This window comes from Nicotiana tabacum, chromosome 3 (assembly GCF_000715075.1).
Source record: "Nicotiana tabacum cultivar K326 chromosome 3, ASM71507v2, whole genome shotgun sequence".
Classification (NCBI taxonomy): Eukaryota; Viridiplantae; Streptophyta; class Magnoliopsida; order Solanales; family Solanaceae; genus Nicotiana; species Nicotiana tabacum.
In genome coordinates, this window is record NC_134082.1 from 134082710 (window position 1) to 134095376 (window position 12667).

Sequence of the window (12667 nt, forward strand, 5' to 3'; positions counted from 1 at the left end):
ATTGGAGAGGATCTTCAGCTGCCTAGAGAAAATGACGCTCCGTATCGCTGCAATTATGGCAGATTAATTAATGTTATAGAAAGTGATGTAGTATCGGGTATATGAACATTGAGATCTGATAAACCCGTGGGATGTTTCGAATTTCCACTAATAAGCACCTAGTCAAGCAGACTCTGATGTCTTGGAATATGTAGCAAGCTAAGTTTAACATATATCGTTGTCAATTTTTTTTATTTTTTTATTGTTGTGATAGATACGTAAATCATGTTGTACCACAAAAGGGAAATGCAACGCTTATTGAAAGTGAAGAGGTGAAACCTCACACCAGGCATAAGGACCTAGACTCTATGTGGTGCTGATAGAAACTAAGGGTCCATCAAACTATATAGAGAAACTAAGACTTTATATAGGTTATAAACTATTGTAACCTAGGAATTAAACTCTTAATCCTTCACTAACATGTAATAACCCTATTACAAGTCCCTTTGCAATAACTCTATTACAAAGCTTACAACTTGACTAACTCTAGCCAAGACACAAACACAAGGTTTATGGTTTTACAAACGGTTTCCAACACAATGCTTCTTAACTAAGCTAAGTAGGAATTACAAGTAAATTACTTGAACAAAGGTGCAACACAACTAAGGACATGTAATGGCTCAATACAGGAAACTTGTCCTTCGTTATGTTGTTCTTTGTTCTTGAAGCCTTTAGAGTCACTTGCAAGATTGACACACTTGAGAGAAAGCTTGATCGATTCTCGAATGTGCAAGTGACTTGTTTTTGCTTTACTTCATGTTAATATTTCCCAATGCCAGCATATTTGATACAAAGGCATTCCCCATAAAGTGATTGTTCCATTGTTTATGGTGTTGCGTGTGTGCAGAGGACAGTTGCGGCAGCTTTACAGCCTGTGGGGAGTTGACTTAGTACAGTCAGCAAGGAAAGTGATGTCCATCTGTTCTCTCTATCGTTTCTTTGACTCTAAATTGTTGAGATATGTCCCTGACTTGAGACTTGTTGTTCTTGAGCACTTGAGGATGTGGAACAGGTTCCCCATCTGGTTCTTTGAGTTTGTTAGATCATCAAAACATAACAGGTCACATAACCTATCAATTTTTCCCTTTTTTATGATGACAAACTTGTAATTGAAGTTCCCCCTAAAAACCAGAGTGACATGTAGTGACATGCATACTTCCTGTATTCCCCCTGAACTTGTTCCCTCTCTTGTTCCCCCTCAATTTATTTTTCCCTTTTGGCATCATAAAAAGATTAATCACAAGTAATAAGCAAAAAGAAGTTTAGCCTGGTTAACTCATGACATATGCGCGCACACAAACATGACTAAATAGAGCATAAGAGCAAAGTACGCACAACAAAAGGACGGGATATTTATTAATTTTGGAAATAAGCTGGGACCAGTACCAGTTGTTACATAATCATCCACAAATTAAAATAGCAAAAAAAAATACCAATCACTAAACACATCCAAACAAAAAAGGATCAAAATAGAGGATAGACATCTTAAACTTGACATTGGGGAGGGAATGATTTTAAGGAGCATTGGAAGGGGGAGGCATAGACGAAGAGGTAGGGGTTCTAAGAAGGATGTCCATTCGAGCATTTGCTAATACCTGCTCGTTGAGCAGCCTCTCCTTCAGGTCCTCGACTTATTTCCTCATATTAGCATTTTCCGTCAGTCGGGCAATCTTTGTACCTTGTGAACGGCTGGAACCAGGTACCTCCTGGGCCTAACTGAGCTAACTTTCGAGAATGGCATTTCGTGCCTTCAGTTTCCTTATCTCTTCAGTGGCAGTATTTTGAGCTTCAATTAGTTGAGAGATAGTGGAATTGCTTCCAGCCCCTCCCCTTTTATCGATACACTCACACTCTTCTAAGGTGGTCGTGGAGAAGGTTTGCTTGTGAGTACCCATTGTAGCCTTTCCCAAGGGGACCTTGAAGTAGTTAAATACTTTGGTGAGTAGGGACTCGTACGGCAACCCATTATTACCATCCTTAAAATCCTCCACTTTCTTCATATATTCTATTATGAGACTAGACAGGTTTATAGTGGAGTAGACATCCATTAGAAACAAGTCGGCTCGTGACATAATGGAACATCTTTCTGCGCGTGGGAGCAGAACCTTGTTGACCATTTCAAACAACAGTTGGTATGCTGGAAGGAAGTCCTTCTTGTGTACTTGTACCCCTTGTTGTACTGCATTATCCTTCAAAATGGCATTTATGAAGTTTGAAGAACAAGTCCCTTCAATGGAGGATATGTCGCCACACTACTAGAAATCCGGGCAAAACCGTCCAAAATAATCGATCAAAGTTGGTCGGTAATGGCCAATAACCGTCCAAAATACGACCATTTACATGTGGACGGTATTTTGAAGGTCAAAAGAGCATATCGACCAAAGTTGGTCGGAAATTTGGTCGGTCAATTAAATTCAAAAAAATAATTGCCCAAAAAAACGGACCAAAGCTGGTTGGTTTTTTCCGACTAAAGTTGGCCGGTATTTTAATGATATAATTAAAAAATACACCATCTGGGAATCGAACCGGGGTGTGTACTCTGGTAAGATACTATTCTACTACTAGACCATTGATGCATTTTATTTTAAGACTGTCTTTTATTTGATTTATACTCTTTAATTGTATTTTCGCACAAAAATAACCAACCAAAGTTGGTCGATTTTATTAAAAAATAAAATTACCGACCAAAGTTGGTCGGATTTTTAAAATGACCGGCCAAATTAACCGACCAATTTCGGTCGGTTTTCTAATATTAATTTTAATTTATTTTAAATGAAAAACTGACCAAAGTTGGTCGTTTCTTGAAAAATAAGTTTTACAGGACTCAAAAATAGTTTCCCACATTTTTGCGCCAAAGAAAACCGACCAAAGTTGGTCGGTTTCGTACAAAAAAAAAATTAAAAATAAAATATTTTGAAAAATCGACCAACTTTTGTCGGTTTTTTTATCGACCAACTTTGGTTTTGGTAAAAAAACCGGCCAAAGTTGGTCGGTCGACCTTGGTCGGTTTTTTCCAAATTTATAGTAGTGTCAGTAGGCACTCCCAAGATGGTTCCCTACACACTCACATCCAACATAAAGTCTACCTTATTCACCTTCATACAGATGTTGTCATCCTCTACTGTGAAAAAGTCGGCATAGAAACTACGCACTTCTGCCTCACACGCCTTAGGATTCTCTACCATGAACAAATGTGTCCACTGTTGAAACTCACAAATCTCCACCAGTTGTTGCATACCAGTCATGTCTAGAATATCAGGGGCAAATGTTCTGCCCCACAACACCTTTTGATTTCTCAAGTTTTCTCTTCCAGCATCCTTGTCCGCAAGCAGCTTGGCCCTCTTGGAGGAACCAGATTCCTCACCAGCTTTTCTTTTCACTAATTTTCTCACACTTTTCCCTTTGTCTTTAGATTTCTCAAACACTTTCTCAAACACAGATTTCTCAGCCACCTTCTCATCAGACATCTCAGCCGCCTTCTTACTAGACATTTCAACCTCAACATTGCTAAACTCCATCACACTCTCATATGACTCCTTCCTGGATCTCGGAACTGTAGGTTTCTTGGAGGACTTACGAACTAAGGAACTAGGCTCCTCATTCACCTCGTCATCAATGTCAACAACAAGTACTGGAGGCACTACCTTCTTATTCACAATCTTTCCATCCTTCACCAATCTCTTCTTCTTCTTATCTTCTCTATTTTATCTTAGAACTAATTCAAGAGCTTCCTTCTTCTGTAGCCTAGTAGTAGGTCTTTTAGGAGTGGACTCCTTGGGAGTTGCCTTTCTAATCCTAGCACTAATGAAGCTTGCAAGAGCCACATTTTCAAAGTCTTCTTCACTATCCTCATTCTCCTCCTCAAACATAGATCTCAACTCAGGAACAACAATGGTCAATGGATCAGCATAGAAATGAGGAAAGAGAGCGGGATCAGCACTGACCTGGGGTTCTTAGGGAGAACCAGGGGTTTCATCCCAAGTAGAAGTAGAGGGCTCCTCTTGGGCGGAGGGAATAGGTCCCTCATGTGGTTCCCCAGTAGTATTTTCAGGTGTCGTATTTTCGATAGGCACCAATTCCCTACCCTCTACTTGTAGACTATCACCTTCCCCCTGAGACCCTTGGGTTTTAGACACACCTTCAAAGCCACCCACCAAACTTCCCTCAGCAGCTATTGACAGCATATTCTCTATGGATTCTTGTTCTTCTAACCCCAAAGTAAACTCAGAAGGCCCGGTAAGAGTATTACCTGTAGAATCGGTGACATTCAAGTCGAGGCCTGGTGTAGTCATTGATGATTCGTTACCATTGTGAACCACCCCATGTTATGCCTCAGGATTCTTTTTCACTTGCAGACTGGAGACTTCTTGATTTTCTTCTCCTTTTACTGTTTCTTCCTCCTCCAATATTTTCGGCGACACAGAAGGAGAGGTTGTAGCTACAAACCTCTTGGGGTTTGAAGTCTTGCGACTCCGATGAGAAGCAGAATTTGATTGTGTTTGTGAAGAGGTAGTGGGTGGTTGGGAATCTTGCTTAAGGTTTGGACTGGGTGTCATCGGGGACTTGGGCTCTTTTACCGGTGCTTCAGTAGATGAAGTAACAGTGGGGACGATACTTGGGACATTTGTGGCTTCGAGATTTTTAGACATGGTGGAGTGTAGTGAGAGTTCAAGGAAGAAGAGAGTGTTTGGTTGTTGAGAGAAAAAGGGAAGTTTTGGCTTTTGACATCCTTTAGATTAATTTAATGGAGGTGAGAGACCGGTTAGGAACGGGTATTGATTTTTTGGGTAGGTGGGTCATTTCATAACGGACAGGACGCTTTGATTCCAGGAAGAAAAAGGAGAAACTGAAATTTTAATGACGTGGCACCCTTTTTAGCCGTTTTAAATTTTTTTGCATGAGAGTACAAAAGGACTACTAACATGTGTCAAGGGAACCAGGTTCCTTGCCAGATGTTGTAGATGTGAGCCGCATCCTTTTGCCAAAGTGCAATATCATTAACTTTTTTGTTTTCCCTGTGATCTCCATGTGTGTCTACCTGTAACGTAGAAATGAGTTAGACCTCGCCAGAAAACAATTTTAGCTATTTTACCTGTTCATTTCTTTCATAGCCAGTCATGAGGGACCGAGTCCTTAACTTGATTTGATCAACCCTAGTGCCAAATGATTCTTTTCAAAGTTCTCTCTATTTAGTGCTTTGGTGAAGATATCTACAATTTGATCTTCTGTACTACAAAATTTCATGCAGATAAGCCCTTTTTCAACATTATCTTTTTTGAAATGATGTCGCACATCAACGTACTTTGTTCTCTTATGCTGAACGAGATTCTTGGCCATGTGGAGATCATTGTTATTGTCACATAGTAATGGCACACTATTAGAGAACACACCAAAATCTTCTAACTGCTACTTGATCCACAACAGTTGAGCACAGCAAGAGACCACTACCACATACTCAGCTTCTGTAGTTGAAAGAGCCACCGAGTTTTGTTTTATTGTACCCCATGAATTAGACACGATCCCAAAAAGTGTGTCATGCTAGAAGTGCTTTTCCTATCCACTAGATAACCAGTATAATCAGCGCCAGCATACCCGATCAGGTCGAAATTGTCTCCTGAGGGATAGTAGAGAACCATGTCTTGCGTACCTTTGAGATGCCTTCAGATAAGATTCATTTGGAATAGATTGAAACCTGGTACACAGTACCACTCTGATAATGATATATGGTCTACTTGTTGTGAGATATAAGAGTGACCCAATGATACCTCTATACATGGTCTCGTTCATAGAAGAACCAGGTTCATCTATGTCCAGACGAGTGGCAGTGGCAATAGGGTATCAATAACCTTTGAACTTTCCATTTCAAATCTATTTAGAAGCTCTTTGTACTTCTGTAGACTAATCATTGTGCCCCTTTGACTTTGTTTAACTTGTAGACCTAAGAAGAAATTTAATTCCCTGTCATGCTCATCTCAAGCCTGCTTCCCATGAGCTTTGCAAATTCATCGCACAGTGAGTCATTTGTTTTACTGAAGATGATGTCGTCAATATAGACTTGCACAATGAGCAGGTTCCTCCCCAATTTCATCAGAAATAAGGTATTGTCAATTTTTCCTCTTGTAAAGCCATTTTCTAAGAGAAATTTGGACAACATTTCATACCATGTACGAGGCGCCTGCTTCAGCCCATATAAAACCTTTTCAAGTTTAAAAACATGCTCAGGATGCTCATAGCATTCGAAGTCAGATGGTTGTTTAACGAAGACTTCTTCTTTTAGAAAACCATTCAGAAATGAACTTTTGACATCTATTTGGAATAGTTTGAATTCCATATGAGATGCAAAGGCAATAAGGATAATGATGGCCTTCATTCGAGCAATTGGAGCAAAGTTTTATCATAGTCAATCCCTTCTCTTGATTGTATCCTTGAACTATGTTCCTCTCAAATTGATGGAGTTCATCTTGCATGGCAGTATTCCAGTCAGCATCTTTCAATGCTTCCTTGATATTTCTTGGCTCAATTTGAGAGAGAAAGGCTAAGAAGGTAAGATAGTTTCTTGACTTTGATCTAGTTTGAATCCCTGAGTCAAGAGGAATGATCATATCCTGAAGAGGATATGAACGCTTATGCTTCAAGTTGGACACCTGAATCTTATTATGAGAGAATCCAGGTTCTTCTGGATATGATTCATAAGTCCTGCTTCTCACCTCAGCATCTGGGGTTCCTTGCACAGTATCCACAACTCTGTTCCTTGGTTCAGTTATTGTGATTGAGGGACCAGGTTCCTCTACATTAGCTAGAGATTCAGCTGTGCCATGGTTATTTGATTCCTTGACATGACTCATCATGTTGGCCTTTCCATTTACCATATCAATTACTTCACCAGGGACATTTGATAGCTCTCTATCTTGATCAGCCTTATCTTGTGCAACATCTTCCAAATAGGTGGTATGATTCGTCAAAGATCACACATATGCTTTCCTCAACACATTGAGTTCTTTTGTTGTACACCTTGTAAGCTTTTCTTTGTGATGAATATCCAAGAAATATTCCTTCATCACTTTTGGCATCAAATTTTACCAAAGCTTTCTTACCATTGTTGAGGACAAAACATTTGCAACCAAATGTCCTTAAGTGTGTTAGCTTGAGTTTTTCCTGTTTAGTAGTTCATACGGGGTTTTGTTCAGGATGGACCTGATCATGCACCTGTTCACCAAGTAGCATGCAGTGTTAACTGCTTCTGCCCAGAAACCTTTTGCAATACCACTGTCAATCAGCATTATCATAGCCATGTCTTCAATAATCCTATTTTTCCTCTCCACAACACCGTTTTATTGGGGTGTTCTTGAGCTAAAAATTATGACTTATACCATTTTCAGCACATAATTTATCAAACCTTGCATTGTTAAATTATATGCCATGATAAGATCTTATACTCACAACATTATGGCTCATCTTTACTTGGATGTTCTTCACAAAAGCAACAAATATTGGGAAAGTCTCATCTTTGGTTATGATGAATAGGGTCCATGTGAATCTTAAGTAGTCATCCACTATGACGAAGATGTACTTCCTTCCTCATCTAATTGGCACTCTCAGAGGTCTACATAGATCCATATGGAGAAGATCAAGTGGCTTTGAGGTGCTTACTCCCTTTTTGGATTTGAAGGAGGACATGATCTGCTTTTCTTTTACACATGCATTATACACTTTGTGATCTTTGAATCTTGACTTAGGAAGTCCACGAACCAGGTCCTTCTTGACCAACTTGTTCGCCAATGTAAAACTTACATGGCTCAATCTTCCATGTAACAATTCAGCGTCATTATCCACAACACTCAGACATATGAGATCCCCATTATGTAGGGACTCAAAATCAGCAACATAGATATCTTTTTGCCATCAAGATCACTTCACCAGTCACAAGGTTTGTGACTGTTCAGATTTTTGACACAAATTCCACCTTGTTGCCTTTGTCGCAGATTTGAGAAACACTCAGTAAGTTGTACTTCAAGCCATTCATATAATACATATTTTCGATTGAGTGAGCAAGAGACTTCCCAATTCTTCCTACCATTGCCAAAGGACACACTCCCTCATTGCAGGGCTTTGAGTGAAAGGAAATCATTAGTGCTTCCAATCATATGTTTCGAGATGCCACTATCCATATACCATATTTGGCTGCTTCCTTTCACTACTCCCTGCACAAGAGAACCAAGCATTAGACTTAGGAACCCAAGCAAGTTTGGTTCCCTTGTGATGAGAAAAAGGGTGAATCAAGGATCTTTTTGTCCAAGCAAGCATCACACGTTTTTTATACGATGGACCAGGTTTTTAGCAGTAGTTGTTTTTAAACAAAAACTTTATTTTTTGTTGGGACTGAAATCTAGCTTTACATGTTTCTTTAAAATGTCCAGTGTTACCGCAGTGAGTACAGAGCCATTTATCAGGGACAGTAACGTACTTGCATGGGGGTTATAAAGAGTTTTTTCCCTTTGGAACCCAATTCCCTGCATATTCCCCCCATTGTTCTTATACATAGCAATGATTGCATTAGAGGACCACATCCACTTAAGGGATTTTTCTAGGTTATTCTTAACTCTACCTAGATCTTTCTGAAGTTTTCTGTTCTCTCAAGTTTAGACACAGACTAGATTTCACTGATTTTTGCTCATTTTCAAGCCTAAGGTATGCCTCACTTGCAACTTCCTTTCCCTTTTGAGTGATCACATGCCTACGTTCCCTTATTAGTTCCTCAATTATTTCCTTTAGGTCTACAACTACTACTAATAAGTCATTTCTCTCATGCTCTATGTTTGCAATTCTTTCAGTTAAGATGTCTTTTTCCTTTTTAAACTCTCAATGGTCTCTTTTAGATCAACCACAACAACCACTAGATCATCTCTCTCATATTGTTTTTCTCCTAGTTCCATAATTAGCACATTCTTATCGTTAATGAGATTGTGATATGCATCAATTAGAACATTAGATAAGATATAAACTTCTTTTGAGAATAGGACTTCAAATTTCATTGAACATCTAGAAAGTTTACCTCATCATCATCGTCATCTTCTTCATCCTCATCTGATTTTTCCATTAGGGCAAAAATGGAGTCATACTTAGCTACTTCACTTTCTACTGCCATTATAGAGCTATCACCTTGCTCATCATCTTCTCCAGATTTGTTGGAAGAGTATACCCATTCATCAAGAGTATGTTTCACAACATTATCAACAACATCTTTTCTCTTGAACTTTTTCAAGAATCGGGTTCCTCTTGGCTGCTTTATCTTTTTTGTGTTTGTACTGGTTTTGATTGTGGAGAGGGCAATCCTTGATTAAATGTCCTCGATTCCCGCACTTATAACATAAGTCATAGCCTTTTGGCTTGCTGGAGCTGCCCCTCTTTGGAATACCTTCATTTCTGTGAACCATCTTCTAAACTCTTTTTGTTAAATAGGCCATATCAACATCCTCACCACTTAAGTCGTTGTTGTCTGTCTTGAGGACCAGGTTATTCTCCCTTTTGGGCTCTCTTCTCTCATGATCCTTCTTCTTCTGTATCTCATAAGTCTTCAGATTGCCAATAAGTTCATCAATGGTCAGCTTTTGCAGATCCTTTGCCTCTGTGATAGCATTAACTTTACTTTCCCAAGAACCAGGTAATGCACTGAGTATTTTCCTCACAAGTTTGTTCCTTGGAATAATCTCTCCCAGAGAATGAAGCTCATTGATGATAGAGGTGAAGCGAGTGTGCATGTCCTAAATGGACTCATCATCCTTCATCCTGAAGCGTTCATACTCAGTGGTTAGCATATCAATCTTCGACTGCTTGACTTGAGTTATCCCTTCATGTGCTGTTTGGAGAGCTTCCTAGATTTCTTTGGCAGATTGACAGGCAGAAATCATATTGTATTCGTCTTGTCCAATGCCACATATGAGGATCTTTTTTGCTCGAAAATTCTTCTCTATAGACTTGCAATCAATATCGTTGTATTCCTTTCTTGTTTTGGGAATTGTCACTGCTGGTTCACCAATGGTCTTCATAGAAATGAAAGGACCATCACAGATAACATCTCAGAGCTCTGAATCTTCAGCCATGATGAATTCGTGCATCCTAGTCTTCCACCATCCGTAATAGTGTCCATCGAACCTTGGTAGTCTGTAGGTAGACTGACCTTCTTCAAAGTTTGGTAGAGCAGCCATGAGGATCCTTTCTAGGTGTTAGCCTAATAGAAAGAACTTGCTCTGATAACAATTGATAGAAACTAAGGATCCACTAAACTATATAGAGAACGAGGTTCTCTATTAGTTCCCACAGAACACACACACACAATAGTAAGTAAATAACACAATAGAGTTGTACGTGGAAAACTCTCAGCTCACGGGATTAAAAACCACGACCTATACTCGCAAGATTTCAACTGCACTATTGAGCAAACTTCAAATTACAAACTATTGTAACCTAGGAATTAAACTCTTAAAATCCTCACAAACTTGTAATAACTCTATTATAAGCCCCTTTACAATAACTATATTACAACGCTTACAACTTGACTAACTCTAGCCAAGACACAAACACAAGGTTTATGGTTTTACAAACGGTTTCCTACTTAATGCCTATTAACTAAGCTAAGTAGGAATTACAAGTAAATCACTTGAACAAAGGTGCAACACAACTAAGGACATGTAATGACTCAATACAGGAAACTTGTCCTTCGTTATGTTGTTCTTTGTTTTTGAAGCCTTGAGAGTCACTTACAAGATTGACACACTTGAGAGAAAGCTTAATCGATTCTAGAATGTGCAAGTGACTTATTTTTGCTTTGCTTCGTGTTAATATTACCCAAGTGATGTCACTTGGAGGATGCAAACATATTTGGTACAAAGGCATTCACCATAAAGTGACCGCTACACTGTTTATGGTGTTGCGTGTGTGCAGAGGACAGTTGCAGCAGCTTTACAGCCTATGAGGAGTTGACTAAGTACAGTCAGCAAGGGAACTGATGTCAGTTCTCTTTGTCGTTTCTTTGACTCTGAATTGTTGAGACATGTCCCCGACTTGAGACTTGTTGTTCTTGAGCACTTGAGGATGTGGAATAGGTTCCCCATCTGTTCTTCAAGTTTGTTAGATCATCAAAACATAACAGGTCACATAACCTATCAGGTGGTTTGTGTGAGAAATAATAAAATATGCATGCATTTAATTAACTACATGTATTCTTAGCTAGGTTTGGACATAAATTTGGTTGAAACTTGAAAAAATAAGTTTTTGAAGATGAGATGAAAAATAATTTTTGAAAGTTAAAATTTTGTTTGGACATGCATTATACTTGAAAAGAATTTGATGTTTTATGAGTAGAAAACTTCAAAAACTACTCAGAACTGTTTTTGGGATTTGAAGATTTTATTTTCAAAATCTACCAAAAATAGTTAAAATCTATAAATAAATAAAAAACAGATATTTGAAAACAAAATTAAAAAAAAAAAAAAAAAACTCCCAAATCTTATGTTCGAACGGGAGCTTAACAAATTGACTTTTTTGCTCGTCGGAAGAAAATTTATGGCTTCTCTCTTAAGAAAAAGCTACCAAGGTGGCTGAATTTATTAAATATACAAAATAATTAAATAGTATAATTTACGACTAATATTGAGTTCATAATCTACCCACGGTTTGCGATACAAAAAAATCAAAAAATAAAAATTAAAGGACAAAATGTTGCAAGGACAGAAAAAGCTAGAACTATGTGAAACAAAACAAATAGTGTAACAGAAACTCATGTTACAGGGGATCTGGCAATGTCCCTATCATCAACAAAAGGATAAAAGCTGGACATACTCAAGTGGTATTGCTCGACAAAATAGTACAAAGTTATTCAACTTTGAGTCACAATTTTTTTTTATGTAAACAGGCCTTCTTTGGTACCAAGAGAGCCACGTTACGTTGAGGAATGAAAATAATTTGAACCTATATATATATCCTACTAGTATATTATATGACTAATAAGATCGCCTCTGGAAATTCTTAAAGAAGAAGCAAAGAAGTTGAAGCATGGAATAGGACCAACTTAGCAATGACCAATCACTTTTGTGATCTCTTCGGAGGAAAAATAAGTTCCCCCATACCTCTCTCGTACTGGAGATCTAAGGTCCCCATACTTGATTCTTCTGTCTCCATGCTGCTCCCATTCTTCACTATTCCTCATTAAGCTCTAAACTTTTCATTACCAAGCTAAGGATCCGCTTGGTCATATATTTTGCCAAAATATATTTGGGTTTTTGGCAAATACATGTTTGGCCATAGATTTTATCTATATTTTAGCAAATTCGTAAAACCCAAATCCCAATAGTTGGTTTTGGCCCAAAATATTATTATTAAGGGTCGTTTGGTTGGAATACGATTTATATCGGTATAAGTTATGCCGGTATAAGTTATATTGTGATAAGTTATTGGGATAAGTTATGCTGGAATTAATTATGCTGGGATTGTTGTTTATTCATTGTTTGGTATGTTGTATTAAGAATGACAATTGCATAATTTCTAAGAAGAAGGTTAAGTTATACCGGTGCTAATTACCCCACCTTCTATAAGGTATAAGTTATCCTAGTGTTAAAATTAATACCAAGAT